The sequence below is a fragment of the Topomyia yanbarensis genome, chromosome 3 (genome assembly GCF_030247195.1).
Source record: "Topomyia yanbarensis strain Yona2022 chromosome 3, ASM3024719v1, whole genome shotgun sequence".
Lineage (NCBI taxonomy): Eukaryota > Metazoa > Arthropoda > Insecta > Diptera > Culicidae > Topomyia > Topomyia yanbarensis.
This window is the reverse complement of record NC_080672.1, coordinates 113,988,714-114,006,406: the sequence shown is the minus strand read 5'-3', so window position 1 is coordinate 114,006,406 and position 17,693 is coordinate 113,988,714. Positions and strand designations below refer to the sequence as shown.

At 36.3% G+C, this 17,693-nt stretch overlaps 1 protein-coding gene across 2 annotated transcripts in view; it reads right to left on the bottom strand.

Annotated features, from left to right (window-relative positions):
• LOC131692813 (multiple PDZ domain protein-like) overlaps window positions 1-17,693 on the bottom strand; it is a 240,523-nt gene that overhangs the window by 207,458 nt on the left and 15,372 nt on the right. The window lies entirely within an intron of this gene.

Here is a 17,693-nt window from a genome sequence, read left to right as displayed (position 1 = left end):
GCCGCTAGGTAGTACTTTAGACATTCAAATATTACCAAAAGTGAGAATCTGATGGACAATTTCATTGTGTACAACATTGTAGAAAACTACATCGTAATCTACAATCGCCAGAGAAAACTATTAAATTTATATCAAAGTGTGTAGATTCGCACGGGGTCTATTGGTTAAGAAGCTTTATTCCAAAAACATTGTCATTTGTAAAAAAAATGGTTTGCCTTATTTTAATAGCGTGCTCAGAAGAATCTGAATGCTAGCAAAATCCCACCTTTAAGCGGAAAAAAACATGATTCCAGATTCCACCGTTTTATGTGCACCAATGATATTTTAGGAGCAAGGAGATATAGATAAAATTTGTACGAAATTAGTACTCTTTGATAGATGCTGGGTAATACAGAAAAATGAAATAGTTTTTTTTCTGTCACAGATATATTTGTTTCTCCTTTTTTTTCTTCACTCATTCTGGAGTATGCTGGATGTAATCTTGAATCAACCTTTTTGCTCGTTAGCATCTTGTGGGATATATTTGGCCTAAATTTTAACTTTATATTTGATTGAACTCGATTAGATATTCAGTCAATTGATTTGATTTCGATTGAGAATCCTGATTGACAGTTTCATGAAGGATAGAAAAATAATTCGATGAGATTTATGTTCAAGTTTGTTAATTTTTGGAAATCGCTGTACATTGAACAAAAATCGCAATAGTAAATGAGAAAAAATGGTTTTGTCTATTGTACGAAGATGGTCAAGGCTCCGAAAATGGCAACCACAGGCGAAATTATGTTTTATCAAATTTTGTGTCAAACTATTTGTTTTCCGTATGTCTATAACCTCTACTATTTAAAAATATGAATGGTGATCCCAGAAAAAATATTTATGTCTGTCATTTATGAAAGTTTGTTGATGCTACTTACATGACCTGAAAGTGACTAAAAGACCGTAAGGAGATAAAAAGGTAAACAAAATCCATATTTTCAACTTTTTGCTTGCAACCACATTTTTCTATCGTAGTCTATTTTCAATTTGTTGATATTGCTTGAAAATTTTTGATGAATATGGATTATTGCTTATTTTCAGTTGTGAAGTAATGGAAACCAAATAACTTGTAACGTGACAGATCAAACATTCAAAAAAGTTTTGTGGACCACTCCAACAGCATGCATACAATGTCTAACCTGCAATTTTTATTACTACTTTGAGTCTACTTTTTGAAACTGTATTGTGAAAACTTTAAAGTTTTATTAATTTTTAAGAAAAAACAGTTTATCTTATGTAACGTGATAGATTTTTTCTGCTGTAAAGCAATCCTATCAAGTTTGATTCAATTGCGTCAATATTGTTGACCATCTTTGATTCTGATGAAATCTTTTACGTTTCATGTATATGGGAGACTAAGTATTTTTCAATATTAAACAAACAATTTTTATTCAAGAGTAATATTTAAAAAGGGCGTATGAGATCTTGAATGCACTACTTTCAGTGTATATTTTTTGGAAATCGCCATTTGTGCAGCAAAACTATATGATAGCGAGTTCTAGGAAATTAATTGTTTTGTGTGAATATTTTTAGGTGAAATTTTTCAAAAAGAAAGGCAAAAAAATGTTAAACATACAAATATATTGTTAAAAAAAATTAAAATACAATTACAGAAAATCAATATTTGTTTTGTTAACGAAAGCCTGTAAACTGATGAAACTATAATTGAACTATTAGGAAGTTATTAGTAAGAAAACATTTTTAACTTCAAGTATTGTTCTAAATTTCTTAGTATTTGCTAGTCATAAATATAATTTTTTATACAATATTAATACTAAATATAATTTCGAAGCAAAATGCTCTTACGAATTTTTTTTCGAAATATTTTGTTTTTTTTTTCAACAAAAATATCTAGTAGTGAAAATACGCCCTTTTAATAAATTACTCACAATTACGAAACTCAAAAAACATAACACGTTTAAACTTTAATTGCAAATAAAAAAACTGTAAAATATAATTGCATCGTGGAGAAAATAACAATAAAAAGTTTTAACATATTTCAATAATTCTTTTAATTTAGAATTTTTATTTAATTTTTTTTCTTTAAATAATTTAGTTATAGAATGTATTTTAAAATGGGCTTTCAATTCAAAATGCCCACGAAAAATTATCCTTCAAAATGCAGATGTTTTCAAGTTATTTTGGATTTTCTTTCGACATAATATGTTACTTCGTGAAATTACGACCTTTTTAAAAGTTTTTCACGTTTGTTCATCAAAACCAATATGTTTTTCAAAATAAACATGAAATTTCCCGTTAATACTCAGTTCCTAGATTAAGGATGCTTTGTGTATGATTGTCTTGATATCCTTGCTTCAATGAAAATGCAGAACTGTAACGTGACAGATTCTGGTTGTAACGTGACAGATCATTGAGAATACTCCATAAAATCGAAAACAATGTTTTTCTTCAGGAAAACTATATTTCAAGCTCTTCCTTGCTTTCTAAGCTTCAACTTAAAACTGTTTTCATGCAAATTTGGGGGCCAATGGAACAGACTTTTTCTATTTAGTCAGGCAACCTCTAAACTAACTGCGAAAATTGTGTAACGTGACAGACGTATCAAAATGACAGTAAAGTGAAAACGATTCATGATAGAAAAAAACTTTCTGTAGAAAAAATGTGCGCTTTAGTGACCTTAATAATGCGCAGTTGTGATAGAATATGGTTTTATTGTTTTTGCTGACTTATCTTATGAAATATGCGTAAAAATGTAACGTGACAGACAGAAACCTTGACCAGATAGCGATCTCAATATAAAAGTAGATATAGAAAGTATCACCTGTTCTAGTGGCTTGTTTACTACATTGGAATACGACATCACCTTTACCCGAAAGACGTGTTGCTTTAAATGTCTCCAGATTCTGAAATGAACTGACAACTCTGTCTTCTTGATATGTGGTCTTTGCTCTTATCCCATATTATGAGGGAAATCTTCAAAAAACATACTTGTATTACTTTGGGAATTTACTGAATGTATGATCCAGCCTGATATTTTCTTGTTCATTTTCTGTTGTGATCCATGTTCAACGAGTAACGACGCCGGAATTTCTTCTTAAAGGAAATTATGAAACTTGGTTTTGTTCTTTTTTCTAAGATTATGTGAAGTGTTTTCGATTGGGAAATAAAATTTGAGGACAAGCAAAACTCTGCATCTATAAATTCTAATGAAATTAATCTACCCCAAAAGATAACAAACATGGCTCCAAAACTCAAAGACCTTCTTTCTCTTTCAATCATCTTTCTTTTAAAGTTTAATAAGGACAAACAGGATTCTCAACCCAAAGTTGCAATAAAATCCGTCGTGTATTAAAATGACTCGAACTGTCTAATTTAGTTCATTAAAATATAAAGCTTTTAATTTAAGCCAATTGTATTTTATCAGGCAGGATAGGATCTGGAAGAAGGGTCATTCTAGTTTACATTATTTATCTCCTAGAGCGAGAAAAGAAATGAAAAAGGCATGATAAAATCCGTTACTATACATTATTCAACATCTTGAAAAGGTATAAGATTATCGAATAAATTTGGTCAACACCTTTTCACACCTCTTTGTTCATAAAGTGTCATTTTCGCCCAAGAGCCGGATTAGTAATAAAATTTTCATGACATAGCGATTTATAGCTTTCTACGAAGTTGCAGACAATGAGATTGTTCATCAGATTATCACTTTTAGTATTTTTTGAATGTCTATAGTACTAATTAGTAGTAAAAATACGCATTAATTTAATTAAAAAACTTAAGTTTTCAATCAACAAACTTTAAAATAAAAACTACAAGGGCACGAGCTGTAGACGTAGGACTATACTACTTAATGTAAAATATTTATTTTCTTAGTTCATTTATAGTAATAACAAATCAAACATATTTCTTACGTATGGTTTAATCACAACCAATCAACATCGAATATTACATATTGAACCAAACCTTCTCAGGTCATTTCATTTGTAGCAGGTGATCGAATCCGATCAAACTTATTTAAGAAGATTTGAAGAAAGAAAACTGTGACCGAACTAATATCTGGAACTAAATCTATATAGAATAAGATTAGCTTGTAAAAACTTTTCGATTGTGTGTGGTAAAAAACCCGGACCAGTGAAGAAAAATCAAATTTTAGACAATATAATCACATTTCATGTATAGACCAAACATTTTAGTTATATTTTGCCATTATTGTAACTTTCCTAAAGTACGCATAAAAATGTAGCGAAAGCAGTGGTCTTAATCATATATCGAAACTATCATATATCGAAACTATAAATATACAAGAATCGAAAACAATTTTATATATGCACAAGATGCGTTTTTGCAACGGTTTTTCAAGTGGCAGTGTATTCATTCATAAATAGGCTTTGTAGTATGTATCTATTAGTAGAATCAAAATACTATAGGCTGAGTGGAAATGAATCACGTGATGGGGAAATGAATCAATGAATGGATCGAACGTAAATAATAAACTTTCGTTGTGCAATTTAGTAACAAATTAGATTTATCTACCTACACATTCGCCTCAAACATTAAACCCAAGCGCACAAAGCAAAATGAATGAACGCTGATGATGATGGGTAGAGCGAAAGAGACAACTAATACCACGACACTATGTTAACCGTGTTTGCAAATGGAGCTCGCATGTACAAACTATTTTGTGTACGAATAATTATACATAAAAGTGTGCTGGAAACGAGCACAACACAAAAGATAGCATAGTGTTTGAACGGACAAGCTCAGTCGCATTCACTTGGTACCTCCACAGGCAGTGTAACGGAATTCTAACTCAGCTACACTGGCTGTGAAAGCACACAGCGCAGTGACCTGCTTCGCCTACCGCTCAACAGGCAACTGAGCGTGTTTGGCGAAATCTGTCCGTTTAAATAGTCGATGATGACGTCATTCATAGAAGCGTAGCGCGCTAGGTACACAAATCTGTCGCGCTGGACTAGGGAAGCGCTATCTTCTGTGTGTAAATGCGCGATATTTTGACTAGGTTGTTCATTATTTAAATTTTTAATGCCATGATATCAAAAATCTTTGGGTTTATCTATTGGAATCTATTCTTAGAAGTATTTCGGAGCGATATGCGCAAAAAATTTGAAAATTTATCGTGAGATGGCTGAATTATATGCTTTTAAAATTGGACCACTTTTCGTTACATACCATTTTTGTAGAATTTGCAACGTGCACCCCTATATCGAAAACAAAATCGTAGTCCTACGTCAAAAGTTGTTCTAGACCCCCCGACAGAATATTTTAATTTTACTTTTAAATGAAAGGGAAAAGTCCATTCTTTCATATCCCGAAGTTTTGCAGATGCCAATTTTTTTAGAATAAAGTTGTTCGACAAAGACACCGTGGGATAAGCTTCTACTCACGTGAGTGAGTGAGAATTACACTGCCCAGGAGCAAGTAATGAACTTATATAGTTCATGACTTGCTCCTGGGAATTATAGGAAATGAGCGACCGTCAAATACGGACGTGTTTCGGTACAATCTTTTGCAAATTGGGTTTTTCGGTGTTTTTTACAAGTTTCCAACCAATGGAAATATGTAGAGGCGGGTTGAATTCCGTAATAAATCGTCAGCTCAGATTAACGATTATAGTCTTCTGGAACAATCCTCCGTCCGTCGCCTTCAACTACCTAGCGTCACCTGACTTTGTGTCTCCCGAAGAAATGCTCCTCCTGTCACCTTCAAATACGTGACTTCGAATGATCCTACAGACAAATCAGTAACATGCTAATATTTAAAATTTGAATTTATTTAAAATTTGCTCCAAATTGAAGATATTGTCTGAAATAGGCTGAAAAATTTCGGATTGCTGTGTCGTTTTTGAAAGATTTTCCGAAAATTAGTTTTAAGTTTATTAGAGTATTCAAAATAAGAAACTTGCACGTAAAAAACTTATTTCAAATCTTGTTACAATTCAAGATTTTGGTCCATCCGCTCCATCGAAGCTCATTCATTTTTGCAAACATAATCGGGTTACTTTTCACTACCGACTATACTTAGTGTCACCCTCCTGTATAATGGCAAATCAAAGACGCTGGGGGCACGATCACAAATTGAACAATTTACTGAAGCGGTTGAAATGAAAACCGATTCGATTAACTCCCAGTCACGACAAAGCGCAGCAAGAAAATTTCTCAACCTAATCAATAAAAGTTTATGAAACATTGATGCAGCAACCCTTTCCGAACACGACCAAAGCTCAATCGTCCAAGTCATGCCAGCCAGTCAGTGGCTTGTTCATTTTCATTGACAAGGCTTTCCTTCGTCGAACAGGCTTGCGAATACAAGTGGGCAAGTGAAAGCATTTTCTTTATTATCGTCCACCACCAGTACCAACTCCAAGACTAGGCCAGCCAGCCAGGGGGATAAATATACGGCAGCGGCTTTGACTGCTCAGGCATAACAATTCGGCCATGCCAAGGGCAGGTGACCGTGACGGGAGCGTGGCGTAGGAACAACTGTAGAAACCACACGGTACTGGTATAGGTACGCTAGATAAGTGGATTAATTTCTTTTGCACTTTTGCGATCCAGCAGGTATGGCATATTGAGGCGTTTCAGCGACGAGAGTGTGTCTTGTTGCAGCTATTTGATGATTCACTTGTTGGTTTTATGGAAGCTGTTTTTTCAATAAAGTTTCCAGTTGAATTGAACTCATGTGATATTTTATGGCGGTTTTAAAAATAGTATAAAATAATCATAAGTGTAAATTGACCAATATTTTTTCAGTAAAAATCTTTGTTAATCCATCTAGTGGTGCATTGTGCCTTTCTCATTTCTCCAAACTATGATTTCATGACTGGTTATGTTCGATATAATTGTGGAAATGTCAATTACATCCATGTTTTTTTTGCGCGGAGGATACGTATTGCGTAAAAAACCGCGGTAATTGGAAAATCCGCATAAAAGATCCGCAGCAAAAAACTTGGAATATTTTTGAAAGTTTTTTTTATTGCACGGATTTTTTATCATGGTTTTTGAAAAAAAAAATATTCTGAGTCCTTTTGAATGCAAAAGACTTTGATGATTTTTGGAAAGATGAAAGACACCTTTCTGGAAGACTCCTTGTGGCCTGGACCTCAACGATATGGGTCTTTTCGGAATGGTAGTGATGTTTAAAGTCACTATGAAATTCAAGAGGGCCACCGAATACAATAAATGTTTCGTGTGACCTCACTACAGACACTACATTACAGACGACCAACAAGGTTTTATGCCTAAACGATTAACAACAACCAACCTGCTCTCGTTCATAACATATGTACTCTATGGATTCGCTGACGGATTGCAAACCGATGCTATTTACATGGATCTATCTGCGGCCTTTGACAAAATCAACCATGATATCGCATTAGCGGAGCTGGACAACTTCTGTGCTGGTTTTGTTGCTACTTCGATGGAAGCAATCAGCATTAAGGACTGTCTATCTGCACCATTCTTTGCTACACCCGGCGTCCAACAAGGAAGCCATATCGGTCCAGTAATATTCCTGCTCTACTTTTATGACGTCAATACCACATTACAAGGACCCCGCCTTTCTTTCGCCGACGGCATGAAATTTTTTCTACAAATACGGGATAAAACCGATGCCGAGCTTCTTCAGAGGGAACGGGAGAGCTTTAGTGCGTGGTGTGATCTAAACAGAATGGTTTTAAACCCGAGTAAATGCTGAATCGTTACGCTCACGCACAAACGCCATCCAACTCAGTTTAACTACCATTTATTCGATACGAGCATTCCAAGACACTCTCACATCAAGGATCCCGGAGTCATTATGGATTCGGCACTAACGTTCAAATCACATACTTCATACATCGTAGATAAGACATAAAGACAGCTTAGGTTCATCTTCCGAATAGCGAAAAACTTCAGGGACGTATACTGTCTTAAATCGCTTTATTGTGCGTTGGTTCGCTCAACATTAGAATATTGTTCTGCTGTTTGGAATCCGTGCTACCAGAACGGGATTGACAGAATCGAGACTGTCCAACGCCGGGTCATACGCTTCGCCCTTCGACATATCCCATGGCAAACAGACTCGAACTGCCGGGCTATTAAAACCGTTGCCAGTTATTACATCTCGATACACTCAGCATTCGGAGGGACTGCTCTCGAGCCCTGTTCGTCTCGGACCTACTCTCCGCCAGAGTGGATTTCCCTACAATCCTCGGACGTCTGGATCTTCAAACCCGCGTTCGAGCTCTACGTAATAACTCTCTTCTGCGAGTTCCGTTCAGGAGAACCAACTTTGGTGCCAGAGCGCTGTTACCGGACTCCAACGAATTTTTAACACTATGGCGATGGCCTTTGACTTCAACCGGACGCGGAATTCTATAAAAGCGAAAATATTGGCAATTTTGAAATGTAATTAGTTTAGTTTAGTTTACCACCATTATGGCCAAGGGGCCTGTTGGTGAAGGTCATCTTATTCAGTTTCTATCAACATTCTTTCTGAGAAGCTGCACCAGCATGGTCTTTCGCCGATTTAAAACAACTTTTTGCTAAACTTGTTGTCTGAAAAACACTTACATTTTTTGCATCGATATCACGAATTAGCTACATGAGTCTACCCCAGGACTCATGTCTAAGCCCCCTTCTCTCAAACTTTTACGTGAATGACATTAACGAATGCTTGGCTAAGGTAACTTGCAGATGACGGTGTAGTGTCTATTACAGGTTCCAAGGCTGTCGATTTGCAAAGACTATTGCTAGAAACCTTGGTCAATTTATTTATTTATTTATTTATTTATTTATTTATTTATTTATTTATTTATTTATTTATTTATTTATTTATTTATTTATTTATTTATTTATTTATTTATTTATTTATTTATTTAATTTATTCAATGAATTTAAGACCTGTGCCTTTTATGTTCTAGTTATAAATGATAGGAAGAAGCGTTTCTAAAAATATTATTATTAACCAAAAATTTAAATTAAATGAAAAACTAACATTTACACGCAATTTAGACGCTCCATATATTCCCTTTTGAACCCTACTAAAGAATTTTTATTCTGTAATGCACTAGGTAACAAATTCCAAAACGCAATACCTCTCACAAGTAATGAATTAGAATAGTAATAAGTTCTGCAACGGGGAATGTGATACTTTTTTCCTCTTTGACTTCTTAAAGGTACAAAGTTTTGTAGAAGATAGGCCGGACACTTTGTTGTAACGATGTTGTGTACTAATATTACAGTGCGACACTTTGCAAAATTGGCAAACGAACATCCAATCAAAGCAGGTTGAAAACGTGTTATACTTGAATATCTATTAATATTGAAAATAAATCTACAACAGCAGTTGAGAGCTACTTTTAATCTATTTAAACTAATAGCTGTTGCTTGAGTGAGAATAAAATCACAATAGAGAAAATGTGGATAGATTAGGCTTTTGAATAAAAACAATTTTGTTGATGAATTGAGTAACCAAGCTTTAAATCGAAGGGTTCTCAAGGATGCATATATTTTACCGCATTGTTTAGCAATGAATCCCACTCAAAATTTTTTTGAATTGTTACACCCAAACTGCAAACGGTATCTGAAAATTGAATCTGATTGCCATCGATGAAAATATCAGGTTTTAAAGCATCACGTCTCGAACGAGAGATAAATATTGCTTGCGTCTTACTACTATTCAGTATAAGAGAATTATCACCGGCCCATTGAAAAATTCTATTTAGATTCCTGTTTATAAGATCTGAAACTTGATCCCGGCTCATGTTAGAACAATAAAAATAAATTTGAACATCGTCGGCGAACATATGAATACAACACCCGTATAATTTGGATGGCAAATCGTTAATATATAACGAAAATAGTAAAGGGCCAAGAACAGATCCTTGTGGTACACCTGATACAATTGGCAGCAATTCGGAAAAACTACTATCAATAAAAACTGTCTGCTGACATCTTGTTAAATATGAACGAATTAGTTCAACAGCATTACGGTTAAATCCAAAATTATTTTTCAATTTCTGACACAAATTATTATGCGATATAGTATCAAATGCTTTAGAAAAATCGAGCAGAATAAGAACGACTGATGATTTCTTATCTAGAATCACACCAATGTCATCACATACCTTAATTATAGCTGTTTTGGTACTATGACCCGAGCGATATCCCGATTGGAATTGATGTAATAAACTATTACTAGCAATGAAAAGTACCATTTGTTTTTTCAAATTTTTTTCAAACGCCTTTGATAAAGTACACAGGATACTAACTGGTCGCATGTTATGAAGATTATTAATCGCTGCTTTCTTCTTAATTGGTATAATTTTCGACATTTTCCATGAATTTGGATATATATTGGTACATATAATTTGATTGAAAATATATTTGATTGGTTTTAGTATTAGTGGCAAAATTGATTTAAGAAATTTGATTGGAAGCTCATCGAGGCCTACTGCATTAGATTTAGTATCATATATGGCATTTATAATTTCATATTCTTCTATTGGTTTGAAGTTAAATTGATCAGTCAGAGAGTGACTAGTATCAATAATGCTTGTACTAGTGGAATGAGTAAAACTGTTTGCAAAATGCTGATTAATTTGGTCTGGAGTGTGAATTGTGCTTATTGCATCACTAGTTTTTTTTTAGCCCAAGAGTAGCGAATTGCTTCCAAAGATATTTTGGCGATATATTATGAGAAAATTGTTCACCATAATATCTTTTTTTAGATTCGGTTATTAAAGTCGTAACTTTGTTCCTTAAACGTCTGTATACTTCGCGATCATGATCCTGTTTTGAAATTTTCCATTTCTGGTAAGCGAGATTGCGATCTACAATTCCCCTAGAAATGTTTGAATTGTACCAAGGGTTGTATTTAGCTCTTTTATAAAATGTTCTTATAGGAACACATAGATCATGTATATGCTTAAAATGCAAGTTGAAAAAGTCTACAAGCATAGTTGGATCATCGAGGCTGTAAAATTCTTCCCAATTGACTTGATTGTACATAAAAATGACCTTCGCTGGATCGAGGTTCTTATAATCACGATATTTAATAGGTTTTGATGGTATCGTTTGGGTACATACATCTATAGAAGCAAATAGCATATCATGATTCGACATGAATGGTACACTAACCTGTTGGAAGCATAGAACAAAATCCTTACGATTAGATAGCATTAAGTCAATCTGAGATGCACCTGTTCTGTGATAGTGCGTTGGTATACCTCCAGCTGAACAAAACGACAGATTGGACATAAAACTTTGAAAGCGTTTGTTTTTTTCCGATTCTAAATCTAGAATATTTGTGTTGAAGTCGCCCAGAAGCAAAATATTATCATATTGATATTCCATGGTAGAAAATATTTCACTCAAAACATAGGAGCAATCTATTTGAGGTGGATTGTAGAAAACTCCTAGTAGCACCTTCGTGTCATTGAGTATAATTTCTAAAAGGATGAACTCGGTTGGTGATTCGATGTTCGATTTGCTCAAAACTCTATATGATAAATATTTTTTCATATACACTAATATTCCTCCACCCAGTCTACCCACACGATCATTTCTTATTGTGGAATAAGCATCGATATCTAGTGTATCATTTGGGACCCTATCATTAAGCCATGATTCACTAACACATATAATATCAACATCAGAAACGGAAGCAAGATTTCGCAATTCATCTAATTTAGAAAATTTTCTGGCACAAATACTTTGGCTATTCAAACAGCATACGGAAAGCTTGCCTTTGATAAATGCAGATCTCATCACTATACCAGGTATGCTTATACTTGTAGAGGTATTGTTATTTACATCGGCCATTGTCTAAAAATGTAGTAGGGGACGAAAAGGAATGTGTGTGGAGCATATTCGAAACGGAGTTTAAAGCTAATTTTAAATACATAATTTTAACAACAATATTTAACAATAATATTTACAACCAAAATCATCATAAGAACACAAATCTTCAATCGGCATGAGCATAATCTGTCTTCTCGGTCTATCCAGCAGCAACCCCATCAGCGACAGCAGCAACAACAGCAACAACCACAACAGCAGCTTTCGGCTCCATAACTTTCAGGAGGGGAATCAGAGGATAGCTCAAGGAATGGAGAGATAGGAAAAAAGAATAATGTTCGTGGAAGGGGTTTTGATTTTTTACTTTTAGGAGTGGATACACGGAATATAAGGAGGGAGAGGGAGGAAGAGAAGATTTTGTAGGAAATAGGCTACTTAGATTTTAAGATTTGAAGTAATTCGTCCTCAGTATTCACAGAGTTATCTCGGCTGGCATCCGGCAATCTCACATAAACAACTCCTCCTTTAGTAAAAACATTAGTCAGCTTGCCGTCTTTCTTCAGTTCTATAGCTTTGGATTTCAGCTTTCTCGTCATCGGTGATAAATTTTCGTTGATATAAACACGCTGATCAGATTGGAACCCAATTTGTGCTAGAGTAAATGAGCGAACACGTAGATATTTTCCGAAGAAGTCGTTTCGTTGATTAGTTATAGCGAATTGAACTAGAATTAAACTAGTGTTTCCTTCACGAAAGGGCGGTCGAGATAATCGACGAATATCTACCAACGGCACAGTTGGTAGATATTCGTCATCTGCTTGGTTTATCCGGCTAAGTATCAAATTCTCAACGGAGAAAACTGAGCCAGTCATATTTTAGAGGAAGCATAAACCAGAGTAACTACAGCTTCAATTAATTGGTCAAACTATTTTTCCGGTTTTATTGATTCTTTTCGACTGTGGAAATTGTAAGAACGGAAAATGATTTCGTTAGTCACGTAAGAATTTGCGTCAATTCTAACTTATCTTCGCCGACGTTTCGATTCGTGGTTGGGATCTTCTTCAGGGCTTGTCGAATATTGTCGAGCCCTTAAGAGCATTCCAACCATGGATCGAAACGTCAGCGAAGATAAGTTAGAATCGACGCAAATTCTTACGTGATTGCACTGCCGAAATCATTACCCATTCTTCGGTTTTAACTTTCAAATATCTCGGTGTCTGGTTTGACTGTAAGGGTACCTGGTGATATATCATTAGGCATCTGAAACCAAAGTGCCTACAGAAGATCAACTTTCTCCGTACAAAAACCGGAACATGGTGGGTCCATCTTCATATTATTCCAACCATGTCAATTTCTCTCATGCTTCTGATTCAACAGTATTCTTCAACACATCCATGAAGGACGAGACTTGTGGAATTCCGGATCACATACGTACGCAAGTGATCCCAAGCATCTTTCATATCAAATTTCGAGAAGTCGACTGAAACAAGATGTTTTACACTGACGAGTCAAGCTTCGACGGCTCCACTGGCTTCGTTGTATTCAATCAAAACCTCACCGCCTCATTCAAACTCAATGATCCTGCTTCAGTTTACGTCGCAGAACTTGCTGCTATTCAGTATACCCTCGGGATTATTGATATTTTGCCTACCGATCGTTACTTTGTTGTCTCGGATAGCCTCAGCTCAATAGAAGTTCTCTGTTCGATGAAACTTATAAAGTACATTCCATATATTTTGTCGCGCTTTGTTTGTAAGATCGTATAAGATTACCATAGTTTGGCTTCCCTCGTATTGCCCCATTCCAGGTAATGAAGAAGCGGACTCTCTAGCTAAAGCGGGCACTTTAGAAGGTAACATCTACGAAAGACCAATCGGCTTCAATGAATTGAATATATCTCGTCAAAGGATGCTAGAAAGTTGGCAGACATCTTAGAGCAACGGACAGTTAGCACGATGGCTACATTCTATCATCCCGAAGGTATCGACGAAACCTTGATTCAGAGGAATGGATGGGAGTCGAGATTTCACTAGTGTGATGTCTCGGCTCATGTCCCATAACTACCCCTTAGACGCTCATCTCCGACGTATTGGGCTCGCAAACAGCGATATCTGCGCTTGGGGCAACAGTTATCACGATATCGAACATATTGTCTGGGCATACATCGATTACTGTTCTGTCAGAGCTCAACTATTGGATACTCTTCTGGACTGAGGACATTCCTGTTCGAGATGAGCAAGATGAGATCTTCTCTGCTACATCTTTCTAAAAATCATCTCTATACAGATTGAACCTCCTCTCTTCTTTTTTCATCTTCTCAGAAGTTCCCTCTACCACCTGTATTGTATACCAACGATGGTTTGATGGGACTTTAAGCTGACACGAAACATCTCTATCGACTGAATCAACAAACATGGGACTTACAGAACACACATCACACGCGCAACATGGAGTGTTGCCTATCCGCACTTGAGCCGTCCTACGAAATCGTCTGGAGGAACCCCTGGCGTCTCGAGGAGGATCACCCGGTGTCGCAGCACATAATGCTTCCTGACGACGAGTCTGTAATCCATACCGTTGATCACCCAATACCGGAAACTGAAAGATAATATTTTTCTCCCCCTATCATCTTCGTCCTTCCTTTCTTTCCTTTCTCTGATACCCAGATGTGGGAATTCATGGCCTCCTTTCTCCCCAGAATATGTTCCCAAAACCTATTTGCCCCCTGTCTTTTTTGGTTTTAATCGTAAAATATATGACCTCGTTAAGAAACACCCAACAATACTATTACTCAAAGAAATAGCCCCCCTAATCTTAATAAAATTGTATCACTTCCACTTGTTATTCTTACTTTTAATATGATTGTAAAATGTTCCGCTTCGTTAACAATCAATTGCTCCAATAATCTCCCTGCTAAAAATTTTAAAGTTACTTTTTTTCGAGAGTTGTTCTACTGGAGCTGTAGCGAAAGGGCTTCCCGTCAGAATCACTAACTACAATTGAGGACGAGACAGGCAATGTCGCCCACTAAACCACTGCTTAAGGCCAATTGTAGCGGGCCGTGATTCTGAATGTGATATTCACTGTATTGTTCAGATATGTGCGGGCGTAGGGATTTCGCGAGCGCATGTGTTATCTCGAAGGGCTCGAGCGTTTGTACGTTAATGTGTGCGTTTGTATGTCGCGTGTATAAATTCTTTTGGTATACCCTTGTACCGTTCGCATATTTTCCTGTGTTCTTGGATGATCGCGTGCAGACGGTGATTCCGATGCTTTATTTTCGGTGTACGGTTCAGATGCTAGAGGAAACTTTTCCATATCGCTAGAGTTTCCGGTCATGTCGCTATGGTAGGTGTTGTCTAGTGAGTATGAGCCAAATGGATGTATGGACCTAAGTTGCTAAGACGAAGGATAATAATTTCCGGACGTGACTGATTCTTGATCGCACGAACACGGACGTTTATAGGTTCGCTTTTAAGACCGCGTTTGAAATTTCATAAGTACTAAAAAATTCACCGTATTGCTTTGCGCGATCGCAGGTGGGTGGTTGATCGCGAAGGGCTTAAGCGTTCGTATATGAACGTGTTTGTCGAGTGTGCTTGCGTGCATGTGACTTCGCGTGTATAAATTCGATTTTGTAACCGGTTGGCCATTCACATATTCGCGTTCGTCCTTGGATAGTCACCCGGACCGTCATTTAGTTTACGGTGTACAGTTCACATTCTGACAGGGAGTGAGTTACCCCATATCACTAGAGTTCCCGTCGTCATGGATCGTGCGGAACAGTGGATATGAGAGCTTTATTTTTTAAATTGGTCCAATTGGAGGCATGGACCGAGAATTCTGGTATAAATGATAGAGACTTCCGGAAGTGTCCGATTCATAATCTCGCGAGCGCTGGATATTGTAGGTTCACGCTTGACACCGCGATTGAATGTGCTGAGACGTTCATATTATCACTGGGATGTTATCATGTCTGCGAGAAAGTGGGTGTAGGTTGCGTGGATAATTGCGAAAGGCTCAAGCATTTGTATGTTTACGTGTTAGTCGCGTGTATATATTCGATTTTTATTTCGCCATGGAACGTGAGTGTTTGGTCCACCTGAAGGTATTGGACCTTTGCCACTAGGGGTGAGGATAGAGACTTCCCAACGTAACCGATTCATGACCGTATTCGTGCGGGCATTTGAAGGTTCACTCATGAGACCGCGTTTGTGAAATTATAAGTACTAAACCTTCACTTAGTCACCGGGGTGTTATCCCGTTTGCGAGATCGTGGGCGTAGGTGTGAGTGGATGATCGCGAAGGATTCGAGGGTTTGTATGTTGACGTTTTCTCGCGTGTGCTAGCATGCAGGTAACTTCGCGTGTATACATTATTTTTTATAAGCGTGTGGTCATTCGTATGTGCCGGTGTTGTTGAATGATCGCGCGCGGACCGCGAACATACTCAATTTTTATTGCTTGGCTCAGATTCTAGAAGAGAGTGTGTTTTCCCATTTCAATAGAGTTCCCGGTCATGTCGTCATGGATGGTGTTGTCTAGTTTTTTTTTTTCCTATGGGTCCAACAGAAGGCATAAGTTTGGGCTGCTAGGATCGAGGATGGAGACTTTCGGACGTGACCGATTCATGATTGCGCGAACAGTAGGTTGATGCTTGACACCGTGTTTGTAAATTTATACAGTGAAGACTCGTTTTTATCAGCCCCTTGGTGAATTTTAGGCTGATAAAACGGGGACATTGACATCAATCTAAAAACGATAGCATTTACTAACGGTTACCGAAAACAGCAAACACAAAATCGGGACATGTATTTTTCTTTCTTTTTTATAAACGGAAGCTCTTTAAATATTCTTCTTTAGTCTCTAAATATAGCCTCATAACCCTTTCTGCTTATTTAGTTAAAATTTCCCTTAAGGGGGTCTGACAGCGCAAAATTTAAAAAAAAAGTTTTTTGCATATTTCGGGTCTCTAAAATAAGAAAAATATGTTCAAGAAATGATTTACTCGTATTCAGCTTGGTTTCGTCTGCTTGAGCCCATAAAACTATCAACTATAAAAATTCATATGAGGCCGTTGAAATCGGGTCAAAAAGCTGACAAAATCGAGGGCTATTTAAATCGGGTCTTCACTGTATGTGCTAAAACGTTTACTGAATTACTGGGGTGTTTTAATATTGGCAAGATAGCGGGTGTTCGTGTTTGTGATCAGGTTTGTCTTATCGCGAAGGCCACGTCTGTACGTTTGGAATGAGAGATTGTGAGTGTAAATGAGATAATAAGCAATTTATTGTGTTAGTGAGTGTTGGCATGGATCTTATTTAAGATATAGCAATAAAAAAATATCATGCAGAATATAGAAAAAAGGAAAGAAATTGAGTAGAAGCGAAATAGATCGTTTTTTATTCGCGAAATGACATGTAAAATTTGAAAAAAAAAACTATCGCCACTATATTCTTCATTAAATTGGCTCATTTTATACGCAATTTTCCGTATAATGAAAATGTTGATAAAATTCGTCAAAGATTTCGTAAGGACATGTATTTAAAAGAATCTATTTTTTTTTCATCCCTCGACCGCGTTTCGAGAAATTCAAAATGTAAAACACAAAAATTGGCACCATTTAGCTTACGTACCAAATGAACGATAAAATCGTGTTTTGAATTCCGCCAATGTTATTGCACTTTTAATATGTTTCGGCATCGAATCAAAAAAAAAAATTATTCCCATGTACGAAAATTTAGACGAAAGATAAAACCGTGTGAATCATTCAAAATTGCTGTAGTGTTAGAGAAAAATAATTTAGAAAACTAAGTTTATAATGCCATATTTTTCAGTATTGATAAAATATTTAGATATGGAAAAGGCTGCAGAAAAAAATATAAACTTTATGCCA